Raw genomic sequence first — 27,260 nt, forward strand, 5'->3', positions numbered from 1 at the left:
CAGGACATGTTGCACATAAGTTTTCTATTTCACATACTATTCTTAGCTGGTAGAATAGATTTAGCTTTAGTATTGTCCATATCCACTCTCAGGATGTGGCTGTGTGCCATTTTCATCATTAGCTTCCTAAAGGGTTTAGTTGCCAACAGTTGGTGCACTGTTTATTTTCTTTTCCTGGTTATTCAGCATAAGTCATTTTGGAGCTCAAAGTAGGGGGTAAACAGCATGACAGATGTGGTTGGTATTACACTGGATAAATTCACTCTGACACTACATAGTCTCATCACCCCCCTAGACCATCTTTAAGTATGGTTGGTTCATAGGATGATACTAAGCTATTGGCCTGGAGGCCCTTATAAGCCTAGCCAAGAATTTTGCCCATGTTCCCTCAAAATCAGCACCTGTTTCCCACGTCCAGCAGGGACACAGGTGGGATCCCAGGGGTATATTTTCTGTTTCCCATCCAGTTGTCCAGGTTCCTCTTAGAGGGCTAGAGAGGTACTCTGCTTGACATGGAGAGGGAATCTATCCCGCCAACAAGTTCTACTAATGTCACAGACCAGGCTAAGGCCTTGCATGCGGGTTGCACAAGTGGAGTTTGTCTTGCAGCAGCTCTGTCAAGGCTGGATCTGAAATGGCCTTGTATACCAGACACAGGCCACCTCTGAGCAGTCTGTATAAGACTGAGTAGAGGGACAGGGCTTTTAGCCTATCAGTATAGGATAGATGTTTGAGACCCTGTATTTTCTTGGTCAGGAACCTATGTGTTCTCTCCAAGTGCTGCACGTTCTTGGCAATGTACATGCTGAAAGGGGCATTGTACTCAATAATGGGTCTGATAAAGGAAGAGCACAGGGATGTTATGACCTCCTTGTTCCTGGATGAAATACCCTTATTTATGAGGTGGGCCATGTAGAAAGCCTTCTGTACAACAGATGCAATGTGGTACTCAAAAGTCAGGTTGCTATCAACGTGGGTGTTGAAGTCCCTCACAACTGATTGCATGCTTATTACATTGTTATAACGTGATAATTAGTAGGGATGACATTTTTCCCACAGGGGATAATGATGCATTTCTTGGCATTCAGTTTGGGCCCATGTTTCTGGCACCATTCATTAGTTTGGGTAAGGCCCCCTTGGAGGATGTTCACATCACCAGGGGAATTTAAGACAGTCCCCAGCTTGCAGTCATCTGCAAACCTGGTCAGCCACAGATCACTGGTTTTGGCTTGCACCTCAGAAAAGTATATCCCAAACAGTAGAGGCCCCAAGACCGATCCTTGGGGTACACCACTCGTTACGGGTCTACTACTAGAGGTGGCTTCCCCTACTTTGACTGAGTGGATACTATCAGTGAGCCAGTTAGCTACGTATCTGGTAACATACGGGTTGATGCCTAGCTGGGAGAGTTTATCTATTATGCCCAAGTGGAGAATAGTGTCAAAAGGCTTTGGCTAGGTCAAGGTAGGCAGTGTGCAGTGTCTTCCCCTCATCCATGGCTTTGCTGACTGTTTCAAAGAAGTCATCCAAGTTTAACAGGCATGATCTCATTTTAACAAAACCAAACTGTGTGGGATCAAGAGCTTGGAGGTTGTTAATGTCCTTTATAAGGTCCATGATAATGCATTCCATGGCCTTGCAGATCAGGCTAGTTAGGCTGATGGACCTATAATTGCCAGGGTCAGTGGACTCTCCACCTTTGTGTAGAGGGATGACAGTGGCTGTCCTCCATTCAGCTGGGATGAAGCTGGTGCTCAGGATTTGATTGAATAGTGTGTCTAATGGAGCTGAGAGCTCATGCCTGAGTTCATGTAGGATACAGCCAGGGATGTTATCAAGTCCCATGGAGACTATATTCTTTGCCTTTGAGAGGGCATTAAGGACCAGCTCCCTGGTGATGGGGGGGCAGGTGCTAGGGATGTCCTGGTTTACTGATGGGGGTGACAGACAGAGGGGTGAAGTTTTCACTGAACCTGTTTGCCAGCAGGTTGGCTATATCTATGGCGTTTGTGTCTGTGGTGTTAGTGACCACCAGTTCAGAGCAGATTTGGGTGTTGCCTTTGAGATTGTGGACATATGTGAAGAAGGCCTTGTGATTGTCCTTGGTGGATGTGGCCAATTTGGGCTCAGAGTTAGCCTTAGAGGATTTCACCAATGACCTTATTTGCTAGTTCAGACAAAGGAGAGATTGCTTCCAACTTGGCACCTGTGCCTTCTTGACCCTGGACAGCATTTTTTTCCTTCTATTATAGAGTTTGTTTATTGCTGCTGTCCACCAGACAGGTTTACTCTTCCTTGAGGAAGACAATTTGGTCCTGTCAGGTATTGCTGAGTCCATACATCTATGTAGGTGTTCATATAGCTTTTTTGTGTAGGCTTGGACTTGCTACTTCCAACTGAAGGGATGCTGGCTGTGAAGCTGCTTATACCTGCTCTGAGGAGATTGAGTCAGCCTTAGAAAATTTTTTTCATTTGACCCTGACAAGGGAGGGGGTCAGGGGAGGTGGTGACTTCAAAAGTGATCGCTTTATGGTCAGATCTTACCAAGGAGGATGACACTGTAGGAGTACTACAGTGGCTACTCAAGTTGGTTAGGAACAGGTCCAGGATATTTTCACCTCTCACAGGGGTGTCGACTAGCTGATCCAATGCACTGGCATTGACAAAGTTGAGGAATCTCTGGGCATTCATGTTTGGGCTAGAATAGGTCTTCCACTTTATGGTTGGGTAGTTAAAGTCACCCAAGGTCAGGGTAGAGGGTTGAATCTTGATGGCTTCAAGTAAGTCCAGATAGGTGGAGTGGGCATGCTGAGTCATGGTTGGAGGTCTGTAGCTAACTATGATTTCAATAGGTGTTTTGTCAACAGTTAACTGCACTTAGTGTCTGCTGTGCATCATACCATTTGACCAGCCTGGAGGTGTGTATGTCTTTGATAAATATTGAAACTCCATCTCCTTTGACTTTGTAGCCCTCTGTTTGGGGGTCTAAAAGTATGGTAGAATGAGTAATCTGGTAAGGTTGGGGTGCTCTCCTTAGCTTTGAACCAGGTTTCAATGACTGCACAAATGTCAGCATCCTCCAGGGCAAGGAATGCTTGCAATCAGTGCAGTCTAAGATTCCTAACGTTTAGCAGCACGAGCTTTAAATTTCGTTTATAAGAATTTTTCATGTTGGCAATTTTGTGCTCATGACTTTGCCTAAAAAAGGCACTATGGGGGAGGCAAGATCATTTGCCAGAAGCCTAAAGCTCAGGGGAGATGAAGGCCATCTCTGACAAGCATCGTGGTCTGCCAATCATGTCCTCCCAGGCTGTCAGGTACTGGATCCCCTTGGAATGACATCAGAAACTAAGCCAATTGTTAGTCAATCATTCTCTGTTTGCATTGAGGTATCATTCTGGGTGATGGTAGGATGCTCCTTAAGGCTAGGGACATCCCTGCCTGGGACACATATTCAGTAAGCTCAATCATGTTTCTCTTCATGTAGTCCAGAGAGGTACATCTTAAGTCATTCGCACCAACATGGACTATGACAGAGTCATAACAGCACCTGTTGTTAAGAGACGTGGGTTATATGGTAGTTTCTAGCACCTGGCAAGCAACTTACTGTGACTTTCTCCTTGTCTAGCCTGGCGAGGGGCACGTCTTCTATCTCACGATAGAGTCTCCTATAACTAGTATGTTGGGTTTCTGGTTAGGCCTTAGAGACTGTGAGACAAAGATGTGTGTACTGTGTGTGATGCTTGGTACGGTGGGTTGTGATGTGAGTGTGTGTTTTTGATTCGGAGGTCTTTTTTGTTTAGGTATATTTTTGTTAAGAACCCCTGCATATGTAGGAATGTGTTGTACAGATGTGGGTGGTGTTAGAAGTGTGGTGTTCGTAGTGTTTATGCAAACAACCTTCTCAGTGCCAGATGTACTGGCTTGTGACTGTGACAGCAAGGATTCTAGGTTCTTAATGTGATTGCTTCTCTCACATATTGTATTCCTAGGTGGTGGTAGTAGTAGAAGGTTGTCTGTGTACATAAGGCAGTTGCCACACTGTCTCAGGAACCAGACTAGCAGGAGAAACCATAGGAAATTGTCCGTCCATGATTATCAGAATCTGTGGAAGACAGGTCAGGGATAGTAGAGTGGGTACTATCTGAGGAGAGTACCTATAGGTGTGAGTGGGGCTGGATAAAATCAATACAGTAGCTGCAGGCGAGAGCCTCACATACACAGGAGTGCTGATAAGGGAAAAAATGCAACTGAGATACCTTACAAAGGGTTAAAACAGCACAGCGGTGCTGCACAATAGGCAAACAAGAACAAACCCATGCAAATGCTGGGTTTAAATATCACAAAAGCAAAAGTAAAATAGAAACACTGGAATTGACCAATCAACCCTTGTCCCTGAGCTCTCAGCTCAATGCCAGACCAGTTCCAACCAGTTCACTTACTCCTACTATGTGCAGGGAGGCCCTGGCTAACACAAGATGGTATAGCAGGAAACACAGGAATCACACAAACAGATCTGAATACAGCAAAACCTGTAACCAGACTATGCTAAAGATATTTAAACTCTGTTTAGGTCAATTTAACACAGGATAACAGATACAGACTTATATATAATAGTAGCAAACAGAAGCAAATTTGTTTAAACAAATTAATCAATAAAAAAGCACAAAACTGAGACCTGTTCCAGCAGTCTTCAATCAAACAAGTTCTAACTGCACACTCCTGTCACCAGGGTGCAGGGGAACCTTCTCCAAAAAGATGGCCTGGATTAGTGCTCAAGTTATACAAACAAAGCTAGTTAGATTCAGCAGGTCTGAATCTAGTCTATGCTACAGCAAACAAGGTGCACCAATTTCAGAAAGAAACAGTTCAAATAAGCAGGCACAATAAGCCTTTAACCAGCAATTCCCAGCTCAGAAGGGCAGAATCTACCCTCTCCTCCCACAAGAGTTGGCTCACTTGTAATTCAGCTAGGAAAAGATGTTTCCCTCTACTGGCCTCCCAGGAGGTAGAAGGTTCTGCTTCTTCTCCCACCATGTCTCAGACAGGAATCTCAGTATCCCATTCTTTTCCCAAAATAGTAGCTTGCAACAAAATCTTATTTAGCCATCTACCTGATCTTCTAGCTTATTATACTCCCTATCTGGATTCTGAGGCTCACTGCCCTTCCTGTCTTCTTCACTTTCTTTGTAGCCTAGCTTAAAATGGACTACTTCCATTTTAGTTTTCCTTTTTTTATTTGTAAAGGTTCTTCTCTCCCCAGACTCTGAATTGGGCTCTGGGTGAGGTTCACGGCTTTTTACTGGTCATTTTCTTCTCCTTGCAGTTATGTACTGTGCCTGTCTTTGGTTACTTTCTGACTCCACTCTCTTCCTGTTGCTCTCCCTTCATTTCTGAAGGGGCTGTAAAGTTTTCATCTCCTGCTGTACTAATCTACAGTCTCATTCTTTCGGGGCTTGTTAGCATTATTCCTGAACTATTCCTATTTCCTTGTTTACTAATGGACACACTTGTTGGTTCTACTACAGACAGGTGTAGAGTAATGACTTCAGGTTGGGTGGCCTGAGGTCCTTTTCTTTTAACATGGAAACCTAGTAATCTATGCACACCTGTACTTTCTCAGTACATCCATAGTTCTCTAAAATGGGGAAAATTATTCCCTGTGCTTATATAATGGGTCCCAGCATGTACTGTTTTTCCAGACTCTGTCTGAACATCTATCTGACTGAGTGATGGAATATTTCTTTTTATCCCTATAAATGCATATAACCTCCACAGCTTTGGACAAATAGGTATTTTGCTTGCAAATGTGCTGTCCCCTTAATGAGGGTTGTGAAGCTACTGGAGTCTAACAGTCAGTGTTACTCCCTTTTCTCTATTAATGTTGGACATTTAATGAGTTTAGTACTGGCTCAGTAACAAAATACAGTTTTCACTGACCTGGCAGTGGTTCTGTCAGATTCCAAAGTCCTATTCCCTTTGTACGTCTATCAATAGTTTTATCATTTACATCAGACTTGTTTTCACTGCTGTTACTATTAGTGTAAATCATTGCTATGTGCCCCTCCTCCCACACTGAAATCACTGCATATCTATGAATACTCCTTTTAGTTTAAACACAGGCTTATCACTTACTCTAGGTGACTCACTTCAGTGTAAGTTTTCATAACACATCACCCTCTTAACAAACATAAACCTTTTTCTATCTCATGTGTCTGCCTGATAGTGACGTACCTACTTTATAATAATGTTAAGTAATGCCTAGTTAAATCTATCAGTTACTGGAGTTTCTGTCTTAACCTGTTCACTGCTATTATCATCTGGATCTAGCCATAAAGGAACTATATGTTTGAGTTCAGACATTTGTTATCTTACCATTTTGTTTTTAATAAAAATCTAGTCTCATACCTTTCAACTATACAGATTTTGCAGAATTTCCAGATTTTTTTACTCATATTTTTTGGTCTGTTTTTCATAAAATTGTGGTTTTCTGGCAAATTATTGGCACATCATTAAAGACTAAAGTTAGAAAATAAGAGAAATTTCACTTTCTGTCGACTTGCTATGTTTGTAAGACCAGTATTTAAAAACTGTCCCTATTTTTGGGCCTTTGTCTCACTTTTATTCTTGGCTTTGTCCAGATTTCTTGCAGTAAGAGCTTGAGATGTATGCTAGTCATGAAACTTGAGTGTATAACTTTATGGAGTCACCCCTCCCCCACTCATGCAAGCAGGCACTGCTTTATCTTTTCATAATCTTTGTATTCAAATGCCTTATAGGTTCATAGGTTGGTACTAGGCTATCAGCCCTAGGGCCTATACAAGCCTACCCATAACAATTCCCTGGCTATTTCTTCCCACATTATTTACTTTCCTGGACCCCTGTCTAGCAGGGCGACTGACGTGATCCCTGGGGTGAATTTCCTTTCTCCCATCCAATTGTCAAGGTTCCTCTTGAAGAGGTCCAAAGAGGCACTCTGCTTGACGTGTATGGGCAATCTATTCCAGAGTCTGGGGAGTCTCTGGGTCAGGAACCTATCCCTCCAGCATGTTTTGTTTATTGTGATGACAAGGTTTAGATCCCTGGAGCGTGTAGCTCTGAGGGATTGGGATTTCTTTAAGCATAGCATGTCCAACAGCTCTGGGTTTGACATGGCCTTGTATGTTAAGCAGAGATCGCCTCTGAGTAGACGATATGCGACAGAGTATAGCTGGAGTTTTTTAAGGCGGTCAGTGTAGGGCATCTGCTTTAGGCCTGTGATTCTTTTAGTGAGGTATTTCTGAGGCCTTTCCAGTTGTTGCAGATGTCTTGAGAGGTACATACCAAATGGGGCGTTGTATTCTATAATGGGTCTAATGAGGGATGAGTACAGTGGAACAATGACCTCCTTCTTTCTGCATGAAAAGCCCTTCGTGATGAGGTGTGCCACATAGAAGGATTTCCTGACTGTTGTGGCGATGTGGTTATCGAAGGTGAGACCACTGTCCACCTGTGTCCCTAAGTCTCTTATCACACTTTCTGTGTTTAGTGTACTGCCACCTATATGGTAATTCATGGATACATGTTTTTTCCCAAAGGGGATAACAATACATTTCTTGGCATTGAGCTTGAGCCCATGTCTCTGGCACCAAGCATCTGTTTCTGTAAGGCCCTTTTGTAGAGTATCCACATAATTTGGGGATTGAATAATGGCTCCCAGTTTGCAGTCATCTGCAAACTTTGTTAGCCAGAGTCCCTTAGTGTTGACCTGTACTTCAGAGAAGTAGATGCCAAACAAGAGCGGCCCCAGGACTGAACCCTGAGGTACTCCACTTGTCACTTGTCTGGAGCTGGATTTGGAGTCGGCTACTTTTACAGTGTGAGTTCTATCAGTTAGCCATTTAGCAACCCATTGGGTGACATAGGGATTAATGCCCAACTTAGTAAGTTTATCTATGATTCCAGAGTGGGGGATGGTGTCAAAGGCCTTGGCAAGGTCTAGATAGGCTGTGTGGACCACCTTACCCTTGTCCATGGCTCTGGAGACTGATTCAAAGAAGTCAATCAGGTTCAGGAGACAAGATCGGCCCTTCACAAACCCAAACTGGGTGGGGTCCAGTGTTTGAAGGTTGCCAATGTCTTTGTTTATAAGTTCCATGATAATACGCTCCATGGCCTTGCAGATAAGGCTTGTCAGACTGATGGGACGGTAGTTTCCGAGATCCAAGGTGGATCCCCCCTTGTGGATTGGGATAACTGTAGCTCTGCGCCACTCAGTGGGCACGAAACCTGAGGTGAGGATATGTTTAAACATGACACTTAGGTGAGGTGCCAGTTCATATTGTAGTTCATGTAGTACACAGCCCGGGATGTCATCTGGTCCCATGGATGCTGTATTCTTGGCTTTAGAGAGTGCGTTTTGTACCTGTGTGGCCGTTATTACTGGAATTTGGCAATCTTCCGGTATTGAGATGGGCCATTTAGGGGTGAGAGGGGGGGTGAAGTTGGCACTGAATCGATTTGCCAGGATATTGGCAATATCCTTTGGATCAGTATATTTAATGCCATTCTGTTTTAGCTCAGAGCAGATCTGAGCATTGCCATTTAGATTCTTGACATAGTTATAGAATGCTTTGCAGTTGTCTTTGGAATCTTTGGCAATTTTATTTTCATAACTAGCTTTGGAGGATTTTATGAGGCATCTCAGTTTCTTACTGAGGCTAGTAAGGGAGTTTTTTGCATCCTGGGATTTTCCTCTTTTCTGCAAAAGTTTCTTCCTTTTGTTGTAAAGTTTGTTTATGGCAGGGGACCACCAGATTGGCTTCCTTTTTTTGGATGAGAGCATTTTGGTTCTATTTGGGATGGCACGATTCATATTCATAAAGGCACTTAAAGGATTCCCCATGATTTGTGCCGTTGTTATCTGATTCCAGTCACAGCCAGTGCTGTATATGCATCTTGGTCATCCTCTTGAGTTAGTGGCTTCAGGAGAGTTGCAGCTCAAAGCGTTGTTGTGGATTTAGTTGCCACTACAATGCCTTCAGCAGCAGCAGCAGTAGCAGCAATGGCCTGAAGAAGCTGTTCCACTGTCATCTTCTAAACACAATTAGGGTAAATGACCTTCTCTGGGAGTCTTGCACTGGACCTTACTGTAACTCAGACACAGTGACATCTCACTTTCAGACTTTTGGCAATAAAACATATGAACTCACTAACTGTGGACCATCTTACTGTTGCATACAGTCTCTCTCAGCATCACAGACCACACACATAATAAAATGTTTCTGCTCTCCTGCCAAAAGTTTTGTTTTTCCTTTGGAAGTGACAGGACGGGACATCAGGAAACTTGTAACTGAAGACGTCGCCCACTGTAATCACCAATGTGAAAAATAATGCAACCAAATAATTACACACACAAAAAAAAAAACTTTGCTCCAAAAGATATATTCCAGAAAATAAGCCATGCAAATTTATTAAATGAATGAATATCTTGGTTTAGCACTTTTTTCCCTTTAATAATCTATGACTTCATCTAACATATCAGGAAAATTCTAGTCTTAAATAATGACAAATCCTTTATAATATGTTTTTTTAAAGCACAACCTTAAAAACAATATCAAAGTATAAAAGCATAAGTATAATAATACAATTACCTCACTTAATATTGTGAACAGCACAAAAATAATGCTAAATGTCAACTAAAACAATTCATTAATCACCCCATTACTAGTACAAACTTAATTTCAAAGTTGTTAAAAGTTAGTTGTGTTATAAAACTAGAACAACAATATTCATCACAAATCAATTAATAAATAAACAAATGTGTATATACATAAATGTCTGTGTAATACATAAAAACAACTTTCCATTTCTTAAAACAAGGTGAGTGTTAAAAACTGATAAATATGCCAAAGACAACCTGTACCTATAACTTGACTGCCCACAATGTAAGAACTGGAGTTATTGATATATTCTTATATAATTCTGGGGGGTTGGTGGCATCCAATCTTATTTGCCATAACAACTCCTTGTATTCTAATTTATTTTCCCAAGCACCCCCCCCCCCCCACACACACCGGATATGAGATCACAATTTCAAGGATCTTCATGGATGCTGAACATAAACTTAACAAAATTACTATAACCAAAGGGGTGCTTTAATAATGCATTATTTATGTTACCTCTGGAGATGTCATAACAGAGTTCATAAATTCTTTTACAAAACACCCTCTCCATTTTCCCAAAGTAAAAACTTGGACAGGATGAGCATCTGGCTATATAAACTTGGCCCTTGCTTCCACAATTACCATTTTGTAAAAAAAACTGTCTTTTTGTACAAAGTCTCAGATTTAAAGTGACCTCCTAACAAGATAAAATGGTACTGTGTACAACTCCCACATCTCTAAGTACCTCTGCTGGAATACTTTGTTTCTTCCTTACTACAGTTTCCACATCTTGTTTTAAATTACTCCCAGTTTTGTATATACACACTGGTTTCATCCCAGGTAGTTCCAACACTTCCTCATTTATCCATAAAGATTTTCCAATTTGTTTTGATAATATTCTTTATCTTGTTACTACTTGCATTATGCTACAAAACAAACGTTCTAACAAGCCTTAGAAAAAGGAATTGGTGGTGAAATTAATGAGTTACGGAAGCCCACATTTAAACCACTATTAAGGGTAAAGCTTAATAGAGAAAACAATGCCCCCCCCCCAAAAAAAAATAGCATCAGAGGTCAGAGAGAAATACAAAGAGTTGCTATGACAAGTAAGATTGGATGCCATCAACCCCCCCCCCCCCCCCAGGATTAAAGATGCATATATCTCTAACTCCAATTCTTAAATTTCAGTCAGCCAAGTTATAGGTATAGGTTGTCACTGGCATATTTATCAATTTTTTACATCTTTTTGAATCTGAATGTGCTCAACTTGTTTTAAGAAATGGACAGATGATTTAATGTACTATACAGTTTATGTATATGCACATTTGTTTATTTAATTCATTTAAGATCAATATTGTTCTAGATGTATAGCGCATTTAGAGCTTAACAACTTTTAAATCAAGTTTTTAATAGTAGGGGGGTGATTAATGAATTGCTTTAGTTGACTTTTAGCATTATTCTGTGCTGTTGTTCACAGTATTAATTGAGGTAATTGTATTATTATACTTTTATATTTCTATTTTGTTTTTAAGTTTGTGCATTTAATAGCACCACACTATAGAGGGTCCATCATTATTTAAGACTCAAATTTTCCTGATATGTTAGTCTTGATGAAGTCCCAGTTTATAAAATGGGCAAAATTGCTAAACTAAGATATTCAATCATTTAAATTGAGATATTTATTCATTCAATAAATGTCCATGTCTTATTTTCTGGAGTATCCTTTGGAGTGAAGGTTTGTGTGCAGTTATTTGACAACTTGGTCTTGCTTGCACATGCCTTTCTTTCTTGGGATATAATGCAGCTGACACTTAATGTCTTCATATTAAAATTGCTCCATTCATAGAAAAATAAAATTCAGGTGTCTTCACTCAGTTGTACAATACTAGATTGACTGTTTTTGTAATCCAAATGTCTTCAACTTACAGATAAAAATAAAGTATAGTTTTTATGACCCATTCACTTCAAGGCTCTCTATAATTCAAAATAAGCTTCTGTGGTCTTATACCTCTGTTGCTGATTAATGTCAATGCCAGCCTTAGGCCAGCTGAACCTATATTCCCAGTAGGGCTCCACTCAATGCCAGCCTTAGGCCAGTTGAGCCTATATTACCCAGTAGGGCTCCAGTCCCACATGGGGAGCCATGCAGTAGGCACTGAAAGGATCATTGTGCCAAGATTTGCCTGTGAAACACTAATGCAAAGTGCAAAGCATTTTCCTACTTGTAGTTTTGCTTCTGCAGTAGCTCTGAGTCTTGTTAGTGGTGCAAGCTGTGTTTCCTGATTTCCTGTTATGTACTGTCCTAGTGGCTAGTCTAGTATTAATAATATTGCAGTATCACACCTTGTATGGATCACAGTATTAGCTGCTCATTATGTCATAGCAGCCAACTGCTGCTGTTGAGTGCTCAGCATGGTTTTCAATACAAAACGGAGGTTGGATTAAATATCTGGGTTTGTGCATCATCCCAGATGATGATTGGTTTTAATCTAAATATTGGCCGTAGTACTATGTTTTATTTTGTTTCTCCTTATGATATGCAATGTATCACTGGTTGCTAATAGATTCATTACAAAAATAACTTTGGAATAGTCACCCTCAGCTAGTATGAAAACAAATGCTAGTAAAAACACACACAGACTCTCACATGCACACACACACACACACACACACACACACACACACACACACACACACACACACACACACACACACACATACACACAGAAGCATACAAGGATGTGAGGTAACTTCTAAACATCAAAACTTGTGACAGAATGTTACCAGTTCAAGGTATGGTAGGAAAATCCTTGCTGCAGTTGCAGATATGGACACAATGAACCAGGATAAATAAAACATAAGGTGTGTGTCTTCAGTGAAGGAAGACAGAGATAGGTAGAAAAATTATTCCAATTGGCTAAAGAACTCAGTTCTAGCAATTAATGGGTTGAGTTTGATATTTTCATCTAAATGAAGTGCAAGGTTCAATGAACCATGATTCAGTGAACTGCTGGACTACCTATGCAGATAGCTTGATGCACACACACACACACATACACATGAGTGCGTGCACACACACACACACACACACACACACACACACACACACACACATGCATACATATGCACACCCACGTATGCATGCAAACATAAGCACACTTGCATTAGGCTAAGCAGAGGCTCCCCTTCCTCTGTCAGGTTTCCTTCTGTTCCTATATAATTCTGGAGCCACACATTAGGATGGGAGAGAGACATTATTAGGTGTTCAATCCTACTGCAGCAGCAATTGTCCTCATCTGATCTGGGTCCATTTTGGCAGTAAATAATTGGCATCTGGATGGAAATTATTTCACTGCACTCATGATTTAATCTCAAACCTCAGCCACAATACAATTATTATACATCTGCTTCCCAGTTACTTTTTCATTAAAGTACACATAACTCAAAATAATATATATTCATATATCAACCTTAGATGCAAATAGTCTGGACAATTATCATCCCATCTCTAAACTTTTATTTATTGAGAAGATGACAGACATAGGTTCATAGGAGGTTACTAGGCTAGCAGCCCCAGACCCTTTACAAGCCCAGCCATGTTAATCCCAAGTATCTGCATTTGTTCTTTTTGGGTAGTTCGCAGAACAAATTTATTAACAGAGTGGGTTTGTGATCAACACTAGCTATCCCTGTCCATGAGGGACATGGGTGCCACCCCAGAGGTGAATTTGTGGCCTCCTATCTAATTATCTAGGCTGTGTTTGAATAAGGTCAGTGAGGAGCTCCATTTTAAGTGATAAGAAGTATATTCCAGAGAAGTGGCAGTTTATGAAATCATATTGGTCTCTCCAGAATGTTCTGCTAGCGTCACAAGCTAGGTTGAGATCCCTAGTGCGAGTGACTCATGCCATTTGACTTGCGAATGTGCAGCATTTCCATTAGGGCAGGGTTGGTGATTGTCCTATAGGCTAGGCACAAGTCACCTCTCAGCAGTCTTTAAGATACAGGGTAAAGTGATTTTCAGCCTGTGCACATAGGTCATTGTTCGGAGTCCCTCTCTTTTCTTAGTCAGAAACCTCTGAGGTCTCTCCAGTTGCTGTAAGTGTCTGGTGGGGTACATGCAAAAGTGTGCATTATACTCTATTAGTGTTCTGATGAGGGTCAAGAACAGTGGAGCTGAAACACCCCTTGACCTGGATGCTATGCCCTTGCTTATGAGGTACGCTATGCAGAAGGCTTTCATTACCACTGTGGAAACTTGGTGGTCGAAGTTCAGATTGCTATCAACCTGTGTTTCAAAGTCTTGCACCACTGGGTTGGAACCTGGAGGGGGCAGCTGTGCTGTCTGTATTGTAATTTGTAGGGAATTCCATTTTGGCAAAGGGAATAATAATGCATTTTTTTGCATTTAGTTTTAGACCATGGCTTTGGCACCAATCATTTGTTTGTGTTAGCCCTTCTTCTAATATGTTGACAACACTGTGGGACTCAATGATTGCTCACAGTTTACAATCAACAGCGAACTTGGTGAGCCAGACCCTGTCTACTTTGGCTTGGACTTCTGAGAAATAGATTTCAAACACTAAGGAGCCCAGCACTGGTGATTGGTCTACTGGCAGAGGTGGAATCATCAATTTTGAGTGTGTTCTGTCAGTGAGCCTTTTGGCTACCCATGTAGTAACATAAGCAATAATCCCTAGCTGGGAGAGTTTCTCAATGATGCCAGAGTGGGGTTCATAGGTTCATAGGTTGGTACTAGGCTATCAGCCCTAGGGCCTATACAAGCCTAGCCATAACAATTCCATGGCTATTTCTTCCCACATTATTTACTTTCTGGACCCCTGTCTAGCAGGGTGACTGACGTGATACCTGGGGTGAATTTCCTTTCTCCCATCCAATCATCAAGGTTCCTCTTGAAGAGGTCCAAAGAGGCACTCTGCTTGACATGTATGGGCAATCTATTCCAGAGTCTGGGGAGTCTCTGGGTCAGGAACCTATCCCTCCAGCATGTTTTGTTTATTGTGATGACAAGGTTTAGATCCCTGGAGCGTGTAGCTCTGAGGGATTGGGATTTCTTTAAGTGTAGCATGTCCAACAGCTCTGGGTTTGACATGGCCTTGTATGTTAAGCAGCCTCTGAGTAGATGATATGCGACAGAGTATAGCTGGAGTTTTTTAAGGCGGTCAGCGTAGGGCATCTGCTTTAGGCCTGTGATTCTTTTAGTGAGGTATTTCTGAGGCCTTTCCAGTTGTTGCAGATGTCTTGAGTGGTACATACCAAATGGGGCATTGTATTCTATAATGGGTCTAATGAGGGATGAGTACAGTGGGACAATGACCTCCTTTTTTCTGGATGAAAAGCCCTTTGTGATGAGGTGTGCCACATAGAAGGATTTCCTGACTGTTGTGGCGATGTGGTTATCGAAGGTGAGACCACTGTCCACCTGTGTCCCTAAGTCTCTTATCACACTTTCTGTGTTTAGTGTACTGCCACCTATATGGTAATTCATGGATACATGTTTTTCCCAAAGGGGATAACAATACATTTCTTGGCATTGAGCTTGAGCCCATGGCTCTGGCACCAAGCATCTGTTTCTGTAAGGCCCTTTTGTAGAGTATCCACATCATTTGGGGATTCAATAATGGCTCCCAGTTTGCAGTCATCTGCAAACTTTGTTAGCCAGAGTCCCTTAGTGTTGACCTGTACTTCAGAGAAGTAGATGCCAAACAAGAGAAGCCCCAGGACTGAACCCTGAGGTACTCCACTTGTCACTTGTCTGGAGCTGGATTTGGAGTCGGCTACTTTTACAGTGTGGGTTCTATCAGTAAGCCATTTAGCAACCCATTGGGTGACATAGGGATTAATGCCCAACTTAGTAAGTTTATCTATGATTCCAGAGTGGGGGATGGTGTCAAAGGCCTTGGCAAGGTCTAGATAGGCTGTGTGGACCACCTTACCCTTGTCCATGGCTCTGGAGACTGATTCAAAGAAGTCAATCAGGTTCAGGAGACAAGATCGGCCCTTCACAAACCCAAACTGGGTGGGGTCCAGTGTTCGAAGGTTGCCAATGTCTTTGTTTATAAGTTCCATGATAATACGCTCCATGGCCTTGCAGATAAGGCTTGTCAGACTGACGGGACAGTAGTTTCCGGGATCCAAGGTGGATCCCCCCTTGTGGATTGGGATAACTGTAGCTCTGCTTCACTCAGTGGGCACGAAACCTGAGGTGAGGCTATGATTAAACATGAAACTTAGGTGAGGTGCCAGTTCATATTGTAGTTCATGTAGTACACAGCCCGGGATGTCATCTGGTCCCATGGATGCTGTATTCTTGGCTTTAGAGAGTGCGTTTTGTACCTGTGTGGCCGTTATTACTGGAATTTGGCAATCTTCCTGTATTGAGATGGGCCGTTTAGGGGGTGAGAGGGGGATGAAGTTGGCACTGAATCGATCTGCCAGGATATTGGCAATATCCTTCAGATCAGTATATTTAATGCCATTCTGTTTTATCTCAGAGCAGATCTGAGCATTGCCGTTTAGATTCTTGACATAGTTATAGAATGCTTTGTGGTTTTCTTTGGAATCTTTGGCAATTTTATTTTCGTAACTAGCTTTGGAGGATTTTATGAGGCATCTCAGTTTCTTACTGAGGCTAGTAAGGGAGTTTTTTGCATCCTGGGATTTTCCTCTTTTCTGCAAAAGTTTCTTCCTTTTGTTGTAAAGTTTGTTTATGGCAGGGGACCACCAGATTGGCTTCCTTTTTTTGGATGAGAGCATTTTGGTTCTATTTGGGATGACACGATTCATGCATGAGTGGATGTGCTCGTACAGTGCCTTAGTGTAGGATTCAGCAGTTGAACTTTCAGTTCCCGTCTGCATGGGTGTCATGAAGTTTGTCACTTCTGACTTGAGTAGCATGAAGTTGGCTTTGGAGAAGTTTTTTATGGTGGTTTCTTTACTGGGGGGTGGGGGTGGGATGTGGATGTTAAGAGTGATTAGCTTATGGTCAGACCTAACTAACGAGGGGGTGACCATAGGTATGGAGCATGGGAATTGTATTGAAAGCTTGGCAAGGTCGAGATAGACTGCGTGCACTGTCTTATCTTCATCCATGGCATTGATGACATTCTCAAATAAATCTACCAAGTTTAATAAGCATGATCTACCCTTAACGAAGCCAAACTGGGTTGGGTTCAGCATTTGGAAGTCACCTATGCCCTTGTTGATATGGTCCAAGATAATTCTTTCCATGGACTTGCAGACAAGGCTGGTTAGACTTATGGGTCTGTAGTTCCCAGGGTTGGTTGATGATCCCCCTTTGCACAGGGGCTTTACTGTTGCTGTTCTCCATTCTGCAGGAACATAGCCAGTTCTCAAGGTATGATTAAAGAGCACACCAAGGGGCTAAGTTTGGTCTTGTTTTACATTGTTTAGTAAACAATCTGGGATATTATCTGATCCCACTGAGGCAGTGATTTTGGTCTTGATGAGCACAGAGATGACCCATTCTCTAGCAATACTAGGCAGAGGGCTGGTGTCGGGTATGCTTTGGGATATGGTAGGTAGGGACAGGGGGGTGAAGTTTGCACTGAATCTGTCAGCTAGCAGGTTGGCGATATTTTCAGGTGTAGTATGAGTGACCCCATCTACAACCAGTTCGGCACATAGCTGGGTATTCCCTTTTAGACTGTGGATGTAGTTAAAGAATGCCTTATGATTATGCTTGGCTAGGGATGTGATTTTAGTTTTTTTAATTTGCTTTAGAAGACTTTACAGGATTTCTGATTTTCTTGCTTAGGCTTAGGATGGATATCTTCCTCTGCAGAACGATATCCCTCTTGCTCTTGGACAACAGTTTATTCCTCTTTTTATATAATCTGTTTATACTTGAAGTCTACCACTGTGGTTTATTTTTATGGGAAGACCTGGTTTTGATCTGGTCAGGTAAAGCGGAATTTATGCAGTCGCTTAAGTGTTTGTACAGGGCATTTGCATAAACTTCTATGTAGTGATCACTGTTGTCTGCAACTGTGGGTAAAATAAAGCTTTTTATACCAGCTCTTAGTAGGATGTAGTTAGGTTTGGTGAATTTTTTTATAATTTTTATCCCTGTGAGGGTGTCAGTCCAGTAGTTACTTCAAACGAGACTGATTTGTGGTCTGATCTAAACAGGGAGGGCATCACGCATGTGGAAGTACAGTAATCCCCCATGTTGGTGTGTCCTATGTCCAGAACATTAGAGTCCCTAGTGGGGGTGCAGACTATTTGTTCCAGAGCATTTGTGTTTACAAAGTCCAGGAACCTCTGGGCAGGCATGTTTTTGCTCATGTATGTCCCCCAGTCTATGGAAGGATAGTTTGAAATTTCCCATGACTAAGGTGTTGTATGGTGAGGGATCCCAGTAAATTGATGTAGGTGATATGCTTATCCTGGTTAATGATGGAGGATCTATAGCTAGCAATGATGTGGTATGGTACTTTCCCAATAGTTAATTGCACATGGAGTAGTTTGAGAGAGTCATGCTATTTGACCAGTCTCGAAAGTGTATTTAGTTTTAATGAAGATGGATACACCTCCACCTTTGGTTCCTTCACGCTCATTTTGATTTCAGAACATGTAGAAAGCATTGTAGCGTTGCACAGTTCAGGCACTGTCAGAGACCTTGAACCCTTTCTTGATAATGACACAGATGCCTGCATCCTCCAAGGTGATGTGTGCTTCCATGAAGTGCAGTTTCATGTTTAAACTCCTAGCATTAAGCAGTACAACCCTGAGTTTGTCTTGATAAGATTTTGTTACATTGAAAAATTCATTGTTTTAACATTACCTAAAAATGGCACCATTGGGGAGGCAAGGGCCTTTGCCAGTATCTGAAAGTCTAGGGGGGTTAGGTGCAGACCACCTCTAGCAAAGCAGCAAGGTCTGTCTACTATATCCTCCCAGGCTGACAGATACTGGATCCCCCTGGATTGACATCAGAAGCTAAGGCAATTGTTGAAGTCAATCATTTTTGTTTATATTGTGGCATCATCCTGGGCAATGGTAGGATACTGCTTAGGGCTAGGGACATACCTGCCTGAGACACACAATCTGAGAGCTCAGTCATGTCCCTCTTCATATAGTCCAGTGAGGCACATCTCAAGTAATTCACTCCACCATGGACTATGACAGTCATAACTGTTTTGTTGTTGAGTGACTCAAGTGCATGAATGATTTGTAGGATCCTGGTACCTGATAGTCAGCTGTATGTGACCTTCTCCTTATCTAGTCTGGTGAGGGGGACATTTGTGTGTGTCTCACCATGGAGTCGCCTATGACCAAGACATTTGATATGTTTTGCCTTAGGGGCTTATTTGTTGAGTGTGATGATATGTGTAGTTGTTTCTTTTTGTTTAGTTGTGAGTATGGGTGAGATGCATTTGGGAGGTCTCAGTTCTTTTGGTAAGATTTTAGTGATTACCTCTGTGCATGTGGGTTTATGCATTGTGACCTTATTTTGTGTGAGAGGTTAGGCTTTGCATGAGAGGTGAAGCATGTGTGCTGACAACCTGTTTCATGTCTAGTTAGTTTTTTCATGAGAGAATTGACTCCAATTCTACAGCATATTTGCATCTCTCACATAGGGTGTTAGTCTGCTTTAGGAGTAAATGGTTGTCAGTATGCATGACACAATTGCTACATTGCCTTAAGAAGCCCATATCAATCAAGCTGGCAGGATAAATGATGGGAAACTGCCTGTCCATTGTGGCAGGATTTTTCTGAATGTGGTATTTGGGAAGAAAGTCTGTTCCTGTTTTACACCCAGCTGTATCCCTATTTAAACAGTCACAATCTTTTAGCTCCATGTCAGTCTAGTAATAGATCATTTGCACATTGAACCCAGCAGATAACTGAGACTATGCTCATAAGGGTCATTAATGAAGTCATTGTTTGTTAGTTACATTAGACCTAAACTTGAGTATGGAATAACAATATGGAAACATAAGAAAACAAGCATGAGTAAAATGGAAAGAGTACAGCGGAAATATACCAAGGCATCCATGGATGTGAAAATTTAAGTTATTATGAAGAACTGAAATATCTGAACTTGTACAGTGTCTCTTCTTGATATCTAAGAGGAGATCTAGTTCAGGCATATAGGGCATTTAGAGACAACTACCTCTAGGAATGTTTGGGGTTATCAAAAAGTAGTAGAGAATCATCAGACAACCTTTGTAGAAGATTTTATAGGAATGAGAAGTGTACTAATTGGTTCTCTGAGAGAGCAGCTGATGCATGGAACAGACTACCAAATGACATTAAAGCAAGCACTAGTTAAGATATTTTTAAGAACAGCATGGACACTTATGGGAATAAGTGTTTTAGTATATTGGCAGACTAGAAGGGCATTAATGCCCATGCTTGAAATATTTGTATGCATGTATGTATGCATGTATGTATGTATGTATGCATGTATGTATGTATGCATGTATGTATGTATATATGCATGCATGTATGTATGTGTTTATGTATGTATGTATGTATGTATGTATGCATATATGCATGTATGCATGTATGTATGCATGCATGTATGTATGTATGCATGTACTGATCGAACGAGATCAATGGAATTATTGCATCTTGGTCTTGCTTGATCTCTCAGTGGCATTTGATACCATGGATCATGGGATCCTTATCAAGCACCTGAGATGACAGAAAGGTTTATTAGGTACAGTTCTGCAGTAGTTTTCACTTACCTTTCCAGTATATTGAGTGTGTTGTGGCTGGTTTGAACTCTATTGAGTTCTTGCCCCTTGATGGCAGTGTACCCCAAACTCAGTCCTGGCCCTCTTGTTCATGGTTCATATTCTGTTCCTCAATGAGGTCATAGACAGAAACAAGAGCAATGTGTAAGAAAGATATCCAGACAGTTCCAGTAGTAGTAGGAACAGGTCTTATAAAAAATAATCTACAATCATATTTAGATATTTTACCGATACATGTAACTCCATACGAACTGCAGAAGGAGTCATTACTGGGCCCATTGCGGGTGCTGTGAAGAGCACTTCTGGCAAACATCAAAGATTGAAACAATATTAATTTCATGTACTTTGATCATACTTTAACGCAGGAATGGGGTCCATTCCAGTCAAAGACTTGGAGAAAGATCATTGTTAGGACAGGTATTCCTTATCAGATGTATGCTGATGAACAGGTTGAAACTTACTCCATATAAGACTGAGGCTAACTTAGTCCATCCATTGCTCTCTCCATTGACTATTTATGGTAAAACACAACTGGACTTTGTCTGATGTGAAAGATATTTTGAGTCTTGATGTCATCCTTGACAGCAAACTGACACCAAGGGGCCAGGTGTCATCTGTTATCAGGACATGTTAATTCCAATTGAAAAATATAGCCAAGGTCAAATACTGTATTCTCCCATCAAAACTGATGATATTGATACATGCTCTGAGTCTTTCCCACACTGACTACTGAAATGCCCTGTGCCTAGGAAGGATTTACAGATGGTGATTTAGCATGCCTGCAGCAGGCCCAGCAGTCTACACCCATGTAGCTGACTGGCACACATAGAGTGTGTTATATACCACTCCTGTGCTGCATGATATGCACTGGTTACCAGTTATGGCCAGGTGTATTTTTAAGATTTTTACCCTCACCTACCAAGCTCTACATGATCTAGGTCCTGTCTGTATGAAAGAGCTGCTGTCCTCCAATACCCCTGTGCAGCAGCTCAGATTAGGAGGAGGCTGCTGGCCATTCTAAAGACCCATTTGGAGACATCTAGGAGAACAAGTTTTAGTCATCTTGCTCCAGTTCTTTGGAACTAGCTGCCATCCCTGATAACTGCATCTGACACAGAAAGTCTCCTTAGGATGTCCCAATATGGCCATTTTTATAGGAGGCCTTTTATGACAACTGGAGAGGAACAGTGTCATCCCCTGTCCTTTTACAAATTTATGATTTTATTATTTTAATGCATTTCTGATTTTAGGCCATGTTTTTTATAGTTTCTGCTGTTTAGAGGCATTATGCTCTTGTATTGCATTTTTATGTAAAATACCTAAGTGTAAGCATTCTAATGCATCTGAGAAATATATGAAACTATTTATTGATGATTCAAGAAACAAAGTAATAAATAAAGTGATTTATATTCCCCCAAATTTAAAAGAATTGTGGAAGGAAATTCTAAATCAAAGTGACCCAATAACTAAAACAAAAGGAAAGACTTGGAAGTGAAGCTAATGTCTATGGATGGCTCCAGGAGGCACTCACTTTTCAAGGAGTTTCTCTTTGCTATACTGAATGCTCAGATTACCAGAGATCTTTTCATGAAAATGGGCACATACTGTATTACACATCATGCACAGCCCTGTATATATTTTCTGTATTCACAATGTATAGTATGTGACCCAGATGTTAATGTGATCCATAGCACAGAATTTCCCAAATGTCAGACCATGCACACACAGACTTTACCTACACATACCATGGATAACCATCAACATCCTGAACCCTGCCATCAGCTATGTGTTAGGAAAAAGATTTACAATTTTCAATGTAGCAAATAAGAAAAACAATGCTTCTTCATTGTGGTAATCCTAGCTGGAAGTTATAAAGAGGCAGTTGTCAACTTAAAGGTTTGAAGTACATACTTAGGTGCCACAGGTTAATTGTGAACATGAAACGCTGCTAGCCATATAATCATATGTGGAATAAATATTAAAGTTTCACTTCTTTTACCTTTGGGACAGGAGACAATATACATTTCTAAGAAACCACGCCTTAATAATCACTGATGTTCATTTTTGCTGGAGTCATACAGAGTTCGTATGACAGAAGCAAATATGTTTACATAGCCTACACCATCTAACTGGACAAAAGAGTACACTTCTTTTTTTATTAATTCCTGGCACATTTCTTCATGTAAGGAAAAACAAAATCTGAGTATTAAACATGTCTGCTCCTCTGTGAGTTACTTCTTCTCCTATACATCATACAGGCAAAAAAGAAAAGAAAATGAGAAAGTACACATTCCTGAAATAATTTAATTTCACTTAAGCATAGTATGTAAAATGTCACCTTCTCTGCTTACCTTCTTAATATAAGCAAACAAGCATAACGTGAGTATTTAATGTGTTAACACTGTAAGAGACTGAGTACACACATTACAATAATCATATAGGACAGACAACTTGGGCGGCACAATGGCACAGCAGATAGTGGTGTCGCCTCACAGCAAGAGGTTCTCCAGTATGATTCTCAGCTGGAGTGTCTTCTTTGCAGAGTCTGCATGTTCTTCCTTTGTTCATGTGGGTTTTATCTGGGTGCTTCAATTTCCTCCTATTTCAAACACATGCAATATGTGAATTTGACACTCTAAATTGGCCATAGGTGTGAGTGTATGGTGTGAAAGAGCTACCACAACAGGGCTAGCCACCTGGTAGTGAAATACTTGGCTGTAGATGATTGTCACTGTTGAAGTAACACCCCGACCTCATGTGCAAAAAAATGGAAAAAACTGGTTGTGGATGGATATATATAAGACAGACATCTGGTCACACACATTGCTATGTATTTTGATGGTGGTATGACCACTGTAAACAGGTGTTTTTGTGCAAGAAATGATGATGCACCATGAGGAACACCCTGATCGCAGTTATGATGGTGAATAATTCATAAATGTTTCAGGGTCTTTGCCATGACTGTGAAGCAGAATTCCTTTGCAGATTATTGTAAGGAACAAGTAATGAGAGAAAAAGCTGCAAAGTAACCAACACTCCAACAAAGGCAACAAGCAGGCAAGAAGTATCCACAGGAGAATGGAAGCAACGTCACTATAAGGCACTCAATGCTGCAATGAAAAACCTCGAGAAGGCAAACTGCACAATAAGAACTTGATTTTATTAACGCCACAGCACATCCACGTTTTCGTCGCCAATGCAACTTCCTCAGATACAAATCTAATGAGCATACCCACATTTTATATACAATGGTTAATAGAATAATTGAATAAGTACCCATATGATATAAAAACATTCTCAAAGCTGTAACTACATTTACATTTGCATAAAATGAAAGCATATAAAATGATATAAACATAACCTTTCGACTAACAAACAAAAAATATAAATAAAAAATAATAAATAAAAAATAAACTTTGTTAAAAATGGACAATCTAATTTGCCATCATAAAATTTTTTGGATACCATAAAGTTATTTTAAAAACCAGTATTGACCACAATAGTACTGGATAACTTCCCATCATAAAATTGCGTTTTTATATCATATGGGTACTTATTCAATTATTCTATTAACCATTGTATATAAAATGTGGGTATGCTCATTAGATTTGTATCTGAGGAAGTTGCATTGGCGACGAAAACGTGGATGTGCTGTGGCGTTAATAAAATCAAGTTCTTATTGTGCAGTTTGCCTTCTCGAGGTTTTTCATTGCAGCATTGAGTGCCTTATAGTGACGTTGGTTCCATTCTCCTGTGGATACTTCTTGCCTGCTTGTTGCCTTTGTTGGAGTGTAGATTATTGTAAGGAATTACAATAACTCTTACTGGAGGAAGCTCTCTTGCGTCACTGTGTGTGTGTGGGGGGGGCATTGAAAAAGGTAGTTGCTTTGCTGATGGAAGCATCAGTGCAACAACCTATGTTACTGCTCAAGTGAGTATTGTCGTGTAGACAATGTTTCAAAGGTCATTAGGGACATCAGTTTTTTTTTGCCTACAGTGACTCTCTTTCCAGCATACCACTGGCTTGTTTGCTCTTCACTACAGGTGACAGACAGGTTGGCATCACTGGTAGATAAAAGCTATATGGTCCATTTGTTCCCCGCCTGTAAGGCCTTGCCATGCCATTCATTCCCCTGGCAGGTGAGAGTAGGTAGTGAGGAGTGGGGCTTTCTGCTAATCTTATGGACTTCCTCCCATCCCTCTAACCACTCTTCACATGTGGTTTGCAGGCAATGTAATCACCACTACTCATTCAGCGGGGCATTCTGCTGATCCTAAGGACCTCCTTACATCCCTCATAACTACTCCTCAGAGGGGGTTTGCAAGCTTCATATCACTACTAATCAGATTGCGATGTGGCTGTCAAACAGGCTTCCTTGATTAGGTGGCACACCTCCTATGTAGCAGATGACTTCTAAGAGCAATTGTCTACCCTCTGCTTGGCATGGCTAATGTATCGAGATGAACCATGTCCATCCCCACAAGGGTGGCTGAGCCAAAGCCAGCCATTCACTGCCATCATCCCTGGCCAAACTCCTCCACAACTGAGACTAATCAAAAGCAGATCATCTGGCTCATAGTCAGGGCTTCATTTTTCTAAGCCATGACATTAGACCTGATATCATTTTTTTTTTGAGCAGTCAGTCAGCATTGTACTCATTTAGATGTCAAGTTCACCTATCCTCATTACTCTATGATTCACACATTTGTGAAATGTAGGCCATAGTGAGTAACTTCATTTGCATAGCTACTCTGTACCTAAACTCTTTCAGGTATGCAGTAGTATATGCAGATAGTCTCTGTGAAATGGGGCTTAGTTGTGATATGAATGGATGTGGTAGCACTATATGGTTTTCATCATATACCAACTCTACACAATTGAAAACCACATTTGTGACATTTGTGAATGTGTACACTGCAGGGAGACTATACATGGAAAACAGGGAGCACCCTGTTTCTTCAGAACCCTTTTTCATCGGGTCTGAGTTTTTTGATGTGTTTTCACTAAGGTGAGGTATTCCTCAATGAACCATTAAATCTACCAGGAAGGATTCAAAAACAGAGTTCTTGCATTTTCTTCGGTTCCATCGATACAAAGAATGTGTTTCACTATCTCACACTTTGCTGATTTTGGTCATATGACTGTTTTTTTGTTTTTTTTAACTTGGCACTTTAGGTTTTGTGAAAATGGAGACTTTCTGTGGTCATTGAGTTGCTTCTATTGTAGCAGGAATGGGATGGGGATAGACACAATGCATACGCAGATGAGCAACTCTGTATGAATGACATCACTACCACAAATCCGAGACAGAATATTATAGTATTGTTACAGACTGTGCTACTGCTATAGCTGCAACTACAAGTGTCACCAAGGTAACAAGTTATAAAGTATCCCACCTTCCAACACATATATGCACACACACGCTCACACACACGCATATGCACTCACACACACACACACACACACACACACACACACACACACACACACACACACACACACACGCACACGCACGCGCACGCACAGACGCACATACATACACACACACACACACACACACACACACACACACACACACACACGCACACACACGCACACACACGCACACGCATGCACACACACACACACGCAGACACACACACACACACACACACACACACTCACACACACACACACACACGCACAGACGCACACACACACACACACACACACACACACACACACACACACGCACGCACGCACAGACGCACACACACACACACACACACACACACACACACACACACACACACACACACACGCTCACACACACGCATATGCACTCACACACACACACACACACACACACACACACACGCACACGCACAGACGCACACACACACACACACACACACACACACACACACACACACACACACACACACACACACACACACACACACTCAAACCCAAACAAACAGATCTGGATGTACTTTAAAAGGTATAAACACCCAAATGTCACTAATGTCGACACAAAATAATCAAAAAAAAGTTGACATCCAACTACATATGGTCTGAGATGCAACCTTCAGGCATACAACTGCAAAACCATGTTATTTGCAGGGAGCAAGCCCCCTCTACCTCCCACATGGAGGTCTGCACTCCTCATATGGCATGCTAATTATATATTCCTAGTCTGAGACAACACAATACCAGAGAAAGGTCATATTCCCTAACCCATATAGTGTAGCAATTTTGCACACTTGTCAATCAGCTGTTTTGTTGACCAAATTATGTCAACAAAACAGCTGCTGACTATTCCGACAGTCCACATAAGAGTTGCCATATAGAGAAAGGTAGAGAGAAGCTTAAGTTTTTTGGACAAGAAGTTAACACCACAAGACAAACTGGGCAACCCATCAACAACTTGTTTTGCAAATAAGCCATGAAAGGTCTATAATAAAACTGCTACTAATAAAATGACTATCCAAGATGACCAAACCATGTGTCAAATTATATTACTTGTGATGGGTTCCCTTTTGGTTTTGTGGGCCCAGCTGAATGAGTCTCACTGAACTGAACATCTGTGACCATTTGCATGCTATGCAGATAGTTATACAGGCATATACACACTGAGCAGATGCACAGCATGGTACATCATGTCTCCAGGAAAGTGTTATCACTGTTGCCATAGCACAGCACTGATGGAAAATGTAATAACATGGGCTCCAATTCCTATAGTAGAACCCAAAAAGTGTTTGTAATATGTCAGACGATGACATCATATATTCAATACCAAATGAAATCCACAAGGGGCTTCTGCTGCTGCACATAAATATATACTGAGGCAAATGCAGCGCATAAAGTGTGCCAGTTCTGCTGCCCACTTTT

At 41.3% G+C, this 27,260-nt stretch overlaps 1 protein-coding gene across 1 annotated transcript in view; it reads right to left on the reverse strand.

Annotated features, from left to right (window-relative positions):
- ANXA9 (annexin A9) overlaps positions 1–20,475 on the reverse strand; it is a 504,993-nt gene extending 484,518 nt beyond the window's left edge. Inside the window, exon 1 of the mRNA XM_044080038.1 lies at positions 20,381–20,475. The gene's annotated coding sequence lies outside the window, so the exon portion shown is untranslated. The remainder of the gene's footprint in view (positions 1–20,380) is intronic.
- Between the last annotated feature and the right edge of the window lie 6,785 nt (positions 20,476–27,260).

The sequence above is a fragment of the Protopterus annectens genome, chromosome 8.part0 (genome assembly GCF_019279795.1).
Source record: "Protopterus annectens isolate FY-2018-M chromosome 8.part0, PAN1.0, whole genome shotgun sequence".
NCBI lineage: Eukaryota > Metazoa > Chordata > Ceratodontiformes > Protopteridae > Protopterus > Protopterus annectens.